This window comes from Cervus canadensis, chromosome 25 (assembly GCF_019320065.1).
Source record: "Cervus canadensis isolate Bull #8, Minnesota chromosome 25, ASM1932006v1, whole genome shotgun sequence".
Taxonomy (NCBI): domain Eukaryota; kingdom Metazoa; phylum Chordata; class Mammalia; order Artiodactyla; family Cervidae; genus Cervus; species Cervus canadensis.
The window spans coordinates 38,426,734-38,436,139 of record NC_057410.1 but is presented as its reverse complement, the minus strand read 5'-3'; positions in this window follow the sequence as shown (position 1 = coordinate 38,436,139).

The window sequence follows — 9,406 nt, the reverse complement described above, 5'->3', positions numbered from 1 at the left end:
ACTGTGCACAGTGACTGAAACCATGAAAGTAAAAGACGCTTGCTCCTTAGAAGAAAAGCTATGGCAATACTAGACAGCATATTAAAAAGCCTAGACATTACTTTGCTGACAAACATCCATATAGTCAAAGCTATGGCTTTTCCAGAAGTTGTGTATGGATGTGAGAATTGGACAATAAAAAACGTTGAGCGGCGAAGAACTGAGGCCTTCGAACTATGGTGCTGGAGAAGGATCTTGAAAGTCCCTTGGACAGCAAAGAGATCAAATCAGTCAATCCTAAAGAAAATCAGCCCTGAATATTCATTGGAAGGACTGATGCTGAAGCTGAAGCTACAATGCTTTGGCCACCTGATGTGAAGTGCCAACTCATTTGAAAAAGCCCTGATGCTGGGAAAGATCGAAGGCAGGAGGAAAAGGGGAGTGACAGAGGGTGAGATAGTTGGATGATATCATTGACTCAATGGACATGAGTTTGAGAAAATCCAGGAGACTGTGAAGGACATGGAAGCCTGGTGTGCTTCAGTCCACGTGGTCACAAAGAGTCAGACATGACTTTGCGACTGAACAACAACAATAGGTGTGTACTGATATTTCATTGTTGCTTAAATGGGTATTAATTTTCCCTTGATGCCATGTGATATGGAGCATTTTTCATATGTTTATTTATGTTTCTATTTTCAATGAAGATTTGCTGGGCAAGCAAACAACAGTGTCAGCAATACTAAGTCTAGGGAGACAATATATTTAAACTATTGTGCCTTTCTATCTAAAACCATCATATAGCATTCTGCTTGTCCATTCTACTTATACAGCCTACAAGAGTTTTTTTTTCTTCGCATAGAACTTGTACACTTCTTCATGCATGTTATTCCTCTAGAGATTGATCTTTCTAAGTTGTTTTTAAAAGAGATCTTTTCTTTATTTATATATGTATAAAACGTTGGTTGTTCAGTCACTCAGTCATGTCTCTCTGAGATCCCATGGACTACAGCACACATAATAATTAATGTATAGATTTTAGCATAATCAATCAAAAACTTAAGAATTTTTTTATTATTATTCTTTTCCAATTCTGATTAAACATGCTTCTAGTGTCAACTCTGGCACTTTCTAATAAAACATTTCATACAGAAAAACTGGTTTTAAAAGTAAGCTTGCCTGACTGAATTCACAGCACTACCATTCACTAAGTATATGGCCTTGGGACGGTTACTGAACCTATGCAATTCAATTTCCTCAGAGATAAGATGGTATATTAATAATATCTACCTACTGAGAGAGTTGTTAGGAAAGGGGATCATTGTGATGATTAATTCTCAGAAAACTAATATACAGTATCAAATGATTTTTATTTTTCTTATTAGTAATATAATACTTTGTCTCACTTTCCTAAAACTCTGTCCTTTTCAGTTTTTCATGAAAAAGATAAAATGTATAATTAGAGTGATTGGGAAATATTAAAACATTCCAAATGATTATAGTTGAAGGCAATCGTTGCTGAAAGGGAGTAATAGACAAGTGCAGTTGAAAGTCAAATAAAGGATTAGTTCACTTTAGGTTCAGGAAACACTAGATAAAACCTGTGACATTTGAATGACCAATTTAAAAATTGTAGATTTAAGCAAAATAGGTCAAGTTGGAAGTTTTCTGACTTGTTTCTTCTCTTGAGCTTAAAGCAAAAGTGCAGTTTTCTGAAAAATCTGTAAAAGGAAATTAAGATGATACAATAGGAGTCTCCCACTTGATAATGGACATGAAATTCTTCAAATTTTCTAACCTTCTTCTCTACTTAAACTATATAATAGATATGCTTGAGATTTAAATGATGGAATTTGAATTTTCAAATACTTTACAAATAGTATGTCAGAATTATCTATTCTGTTTAAAAGTGCTTATAAAGGGAACTTTCACCAAATGAAAAAGAAAAAAAAAAAAAACTGCTTCATTAAGTTCTCTAGGTTAAGCACTAGAACAGAGAGGTATTCAGGTTGAAATTGTGTTGAAAAGACCACATTTCATGCTACTAATGGCTGAGTGGAAAATAAACAAAACAAACTGACTCCGCATGACAATTTCCTTCTGCTTGGAGCAATTCTCACACCTATCCTTCAGAATGTCAGCCTGACCAGAAACAATGCAACTACTTCTGGGTTTGGGCCAACAATTTATGGGATGTCTTAAAATGTTTTATTTGTTGGTTTAATAATCTCAAGGCTATATTCCAAGAACAGGAACCCCCCCAGAGAAGTGTCAGCCAGGCTATGAGAGACTATTTCCACTCTGTGGAAAATATTATTTCAAAAAGCCTTTATAAAAAGGGAAATAGAAACAAAGTAAAAAGGCAACATGGGAGGGGAAAAGGGATATTAGAAAACTTTTTCTTTTAAAGTATCAATTGAAATAGAAAAAGGTAGTAAGTATCTCTACTGTGCTTTTCATATCTGTAAAACGTTACTATTTTTCATGTCTATGATACATGTCACAATAAAACAAAAAGAAAAATAAAAATCTTTGACTTTTTAGAATCCTGAAAGTTAAAAAAAAAGAAATGAAAATCTGTCTAGCTTCTGAAAGGAAATTTTTATTAAACAGCTATAAAGTGGATATCACAGACATTTCAGAAATTCTCATGGTATTTCTTTTTACTAATTTAATCAAAATATTTAATATCAGCAAAGGTATTCACCAGCAGAATCCATTATTCATTGAGACACATAAATACGAAAACCTTCAAACCATGGACAGCATTAAAAAAAAAAAATAGAAGATTATCAACCTAGAGCCAGACACCCTGCAATGTGAAATCAAGTGGGCCATAGGAAGCATCACTATGCACAAAGCTAGTGAAGATGATGGAATTCCAGCTCAGCCATTTGAAATCCTAAAAGGTTATGCTGCTAAAGTGCTGCACTCAGTATGTCAGCAAATTTGGAAAACTCAGCAGTGGCCACAGGACTGGAAAAGGTCATTTTTTCATTCCAATCCCAAAGAAAGGCAATGCCAAAGAATATTCAAACTACCTTACAATTGTTCTCATTTAATATCCATACGTGCATGGAAATGCTCAATTAGAGTTTACTGCAAGGCTCCAGCAATATGTGAATTGAAGACTTCCACATGTACAAACTGGATTTAAAATAGGCAGAAGAACCAGAGATTAAATTGCCAACTTCTGTTGGATCATGCAGAAATTCCAGAAAAATATCTGCTTCACTGACTACACTAAAGTCTTTCACTGTGTGAATCACAAAAAACTGTGGCAAATTCTTAAAGGGATGGGAATGCCAGATCATCTTACCTGTCTCCTTAGAAACCTGTGTCAAACATCAAGGCTGTATACTGTCACCCTGCTTATTTAACTTATATGCAGAGGTGTGAAATGCCAGACTGGATGAATCACAAGCTGGAATCAAGATTTCCTGGAGAAATATCAACAACCTCATATATGCAGATGATACCAATCTAAAGGCAGAAAGTGAAGAACTAATGAGCCTCTTAATGAGGATGAAGGAGGAGAGTGAGAAAGCTGGCTTAAAACTCAATATTTGAAACCCTAAGATCATGACAGTCAGTTCCATAACTTCATGGCAAATACATGAATAAAAAGTGGAAACTGACTGATTTTTATTTTCCTGGGCTCTAAAATTACTGTGGATGGTGACCACAGTCATGAAAGTAAAAGACGCTTGCTCCTTGGAAGAAAAGCTATGACAAACCTAGACAGCATATTAAAAAGCAGAGACAACACTTTTCCAAAAAAGGTCCATATAGTCAGGACTGTGGTTTTTCCAGTAGTCATGCATGGATGTGAGAGTTGAACCATAAAGAAGGCTGAGAGCTGAAGAATTGATGCTTATGAAATGTGGTGTTGGAGAAGACTATTGAGAATCCTCTGGACAGCAAAGAGGTCAAGACAGTCAATCCTAAAGGAAATCAGCCCGGAATATTCTTTGGAAGGACTGATGCTGAAGCTCCAATACTTTGGCCACCTGATGGGAAGTGTTGACTCTCTGGAACAGACCCTGATGCTGGGGAAAATTGAGGGCAGGAGGAGAAGTGGGTGACAGAGGATGAAATGGTTGGATGGCATCATTGACTCAATGGACATGAGTTTGGGCAAACTCCAGTAGATAGTGAAGGACTAGGGAAGACTGGCGTGCTGCAGTCCATGGGTTCACAAACAGTTGGACCCGGCTTAGCAACTGAATAACAACAAAATAAGGCAGAGAGGATAAGCAGGGTTAATTTTCAAAGTCACCTCTATCCATCAAAAAATTTTAGGATGGACTCAACACAAGCATGAGGGTTCTATTCACGTTATTAAGCATGGTTATATATACATAAAGATCAAAATTTATTCAGCTTAGTTTTCTATTAAATTTTAATTGCATAAGTACCATGTATCTTTTTAAATAAAAGCAATAACAATTTTACAATAATAAAATAGCAATTGATGGACTGAGATATTTTCATATCTTAAATGATGGTAAATGCTGGGTTATGAAAATTCATATTCATCATGGATTTTCTATCTTGGAAATTGGTATTTTTGTCTTTTTTATTAAATATAAAAACACTTTAGTGGGTATATAAAATAAATTGATTTGATAAGTTCTTATCAATGAAACAATTTTCATAATCATTGATCATTATGGTAAAATGTTTTCTATGAATTTCTGGTTCACTGTTATAGTTTTCTCATGCCATCAGCCACATATATGCAAATGTCCTTGGGCATCTCTGTAGTGTTCTGTCATAGAGGGTAGATAGCTCAAACTTATTACTTTAATGTCATATTTATTTTAAAATACCAAGAAATATAGTAATTATTATTTCTAAGCATGCCAAAATATACTATTCCTCAATGATTATTAACATACTGGACCATACCCAAAGAAGATAAAACTTCCTTTTCTTTCTCATAAGTTCTTATCTATGGAATGGCAGTGGGAAAAGTTTTAGTCAAATATAAAATGTTTGATCCCTTAAAATATTTCCAGCAATACATTTCTGTATAATTATTTAAACAAAAATTTTGTCTTTTATTCCTCCCATTTATTTAGAAAATATATGAAAGAATCAGAGACTTTTATACCCTTGTGATGTTGGAGATAGGGCTACCTTTGGTAGAACTATGGATTCTCTCTTCTACACATGACTTTTTTCTTCTTTTGAATGTCAGAAGTAATTATTAATTCTTCATTTCTCTTTGCTTTCTTGCTCCTATGAATTTTATCCCTTCAAGCAAATAGGTTGTGTCTATGTAGTAAATAAGTATATGGAAATGCACATTATTTTCAAATTTTACATGTATATTGTTTTATACTTTTTAATGGGGCTTTCATCTCATTATTTAATGTGAGTCTACTATCAGTATGCAAAAGTAGCAGTAATACAAAGGAACTGAACCAAAGGTAAATTAATGTTATCCAAGCATCTATTATGTGATGGTGCTTTCACATCAAGAGCTAAAGAAGAAATATATCAAAAGAGCAAAATAAAAAATTTGGGCAAATTTACATAGTCTTATGGCTAAAAGAATAAAGAATACTCATAATTTAATAGGGGCCTCTTAATAAATTACATACTGATAGTGGTGAGAAAATAAAGAACAGCATTATGAACAAAATAAACACATTCATTATAATAGATTTATAATATCTAAGAATGCATTGCCTCAAATATATCTTTATTCCCTTAGGGATATTAATCTCAAATTATGCAAATTTCAAAATATGTAATGAATGTTCCAGCACTTATTCATTTCACAAACTCTCAATGTTGAACACTTAATATGCAATGCTTAAAGATAAGAGTTTTTAAAAGAAAATAATATATATGTAGATATGAATCTCTATCAAGAACTTTAAATCAAGACATACTGAATGTGTTTTAAAGTAAAAATTAATCAGAAGCATTTTAATTGAAAATGGACTTTTCTCAAGCATTGAAAATTTCAATTTAAAAATTAAGAACTAGGAAAGAGGGCTTCCCTGGTGACTCAGTGGTAAAGAATCCACCTGCCAGTGCAGGAGATGTGGGTTTGATCCCTAGTCCAGGAAGATCCCACAAGCCTTGGAGCTACTAAACCCGAATGCTAGAACTATGGAGCCAGTGATCTAAAGCCCAGGAGCCACAACTACTGAAGCCCGCATATCCTAGAGCCCATGCTCAGCAATAAGAGAAGCTACCACAATGAGACCATGCACTGCAACTAGAAAGTAGCCCCTGCTTGCTGCAACTGGAAAAAAGCCTGTAATTTTTGAAATTATAACTCAAAAATATCATAGAGATATAACTATAAAAATTAAAATGTATAAAATCAATTATGAAGCTACTCATAATACATGTAATTCCTCTACCCTATTTCATAAAATTATTCAGTTTCAGAAATTTCAGCTAAATGCATGACTATTCAAGAGACTTAGAATGTATGAAGAATAATTAGAATTTGAAACTTGTTAAAGATTCCACATTTTGTTACTCGATTATATACATTCATCATCAACATCATCACATCAGAGTAAATATGTGTGTATGCACATATATAGTATTCATTTTGTATAGTGTAAGTCTGCATGTCTACATGTAAATAGTATGCAAGATATCTTCTTACTTATTTTACATATATTGCTTCCTTTACCCCACAGTAGATAATATTATTTTGCCTTTAGAGATAAGAGCATTGTGGTATGACAGGGTTAAGTATTTGTTCAAGGTGATACAGCTATCTAATGGCAGCTATTCATTCTAAGTCTTTACAAAAATTATGGAAATTGCATTCTAAAAATAAAAAATATAAAATTGAAAGTCATGTTACTGATTCTCTCTGTTGTCATTATTGAATCACAAGCCAGTATAGATTGCAGTTTTCTAATCTGTAAAATGAGAAAATCATATTATATCATGTGGATACTCTTTTTATCTATTGTAAGTCAATAATTTTAACTTTCTACATCATTTATGCATTCATACACTCATGCATTCATTCACTTTACTTTCACTTACTTAGATACTCACCCTGATCCAGTATGTTTTCTATTAACTAGGGTTTATCTACTTGGGATCACAATATATATACATAAGAGGCAAACAATAATGAAATAATTATATCAGTAATTTCATAATTATAAATTACAGTAAGTACTATGAGAACACAATGCAGAATGCCAAGAAAGCATATAAAATCAGGGGACTAATAATGGCTACGCATGCCCAGGGATAAATAAATGATCTATGAGTAGTGCCTACTATGAGGAGAATCATTACAATATGGAGATACTCTATAAAACAATGTATATTTTATATATATATATAAGCAACTTCTCACCCATTTACCCACTCTATTTTGGTACCAAAGTCTTAATTTTAAAGCATCTAAAACCATTATTGGGCAGAATAGGTTATGTTGTGGTAACAACCTAAAATCTTATCAAGATATAAGACTAAAAGTTCCTTATTCCCTCATATGAAAGGTCAATCCAGGAGCAGGTTGGGGATCTCCTTGTCATTGCCAGTCAAGAACTCAGGCTTACACAGATTCCTTCTCAATACGTACATCCATGACAGGGGGAAAGGATCTGATGTCTATCAAGTAAAATGTCAAATCTCAAAACCAGTTGCCTAATATAATACATGCCACTTCCATTCTTATTTTAGCACTCAAAGAAACTTACTTGTTCAGAGTTACCATTAAATGAGGTGAGTGCAATCCTAGCATTTATCCAGAAGTAATAAATGTTTATATACTTCCTGACTACTATCACAAAACACAGTCCATGTAGGAGCTCTGAAGAGGTGTAATATAAACTGGAATAAGGGTTTGAATAATCCACTAGTAGTACTAGCATGGGGTCTGTTAGGAAAGGGAGTTGAGTTCTATTTTGGGAAGTATCAGTTCAGTTCAGTCACTCAGTCATGTCTGACTCTTTGCGACCCCATGGACTGCAGCACGCCAGGCCTCCCTGTCCATCACCAACTCTTGGACTTACTCAAACTCAAGTCCATTGAGTCAGTGATGCAATCCAGTCATCTCATCCTCTGTCATCCCCTACTCCTCCACCTTCAATCTTTCCCAGCATCAGGGTCCTTTCAAATGAGTCAGTTCTTTGCATCAGGTGGCCAAAGTATTGGAGTTTCAGCTTCAGCATCAGTCCTTCCAGTGAATATCCAGGACTGATCTCCTTTAGGATGGACTGGTTGGATCTCCTTGCTGTCCAAGGAACTCTCAAGAGTCTTCTCCAATACCACAGTTCAAAAGCATCAATTCTTTGGTGCTCGCTTTCTTTATACTTGGGAAGTATAGTAAACTGTTATTTCTTTGAGTATCTAAGTTCCATTATTTAAAATGTCCATTTATCCACCTGATGGATACTTTATTTATTCTTTAGCCCCAAATCATGTATCACTTCCTCTGCAAAGTCTTCCCAGATATTCTCCAAGCAGCAATAATCACTCTCTCTCTGTGCAGTCTCTGTATGCTTTTCCTGCTTTGCATTCATCACACTTGACTTTGCCATTTGTTTATTTATCTGAACAAGACTGGATGCCATGTTCTGTCCATAAAGAGACTATGCCCTGTTACTCTCTAAGCCTTCACCAAGTGTCTCAATGGATGGCACACAGAAAATTTCCAATTCAAGTTAAATTATTGTATCCTGCAAGCCATGTGTTTAATAAAAATGTATATGTGGTTAGTTGATGAGAAAAGGGCATTAAACACTGGATAAAGATTATGATGAGTCAGAATAGGATCAAAGGCTGTTCAGGACCTTGGTACAGATGATTCCAAAGAACACGACTGCATCAGATGTATTAATTTTACAATCAGAACCACAGTACTTTGTGTGGAAGAGGGTGAATAGTTTTTGAGGCAAGAGCAACTATTTAGATTAAGTTTAGAAACTAACTTGTACTTTGTTGTATACTATTTGCTAATTGGAAATATTGACCTATTGAAGGAATTTCAAAATATAGTGCTGAACATTATTAAAAAAAAAAAAAGGATAACTCTTCTTAGTATTATTTGGAAAGCTCAGTTACTCCAAAGAAAGTAGTTATACATATGTACTTTATGTGTATATAAATATATTAAATGTAGTTTCTCTAGGCTGATCTCTTAGGTGAATTTTAATTTAAAAGACATCTCTTAGGTGTCTTTTAATTAATGTTACCTCAAAATTAAAAATATGACAGTCTAGATTAACACAGATTGTAATATGTAAATAGAAGTTTTAACTCAATCATTGTTATATATGCAGAGCTGAGAAGAATAATGATGAAGCAACTTAGCATAATTATTCAATTGCATCAACAATCTTATTGAAAACTAAGTTAATTCAATTTGGAGTTATTGGCCTGTAAGTTAAAATGAAAGTAGTGGGGGAAGAAGATTTGCCTTCTCTAA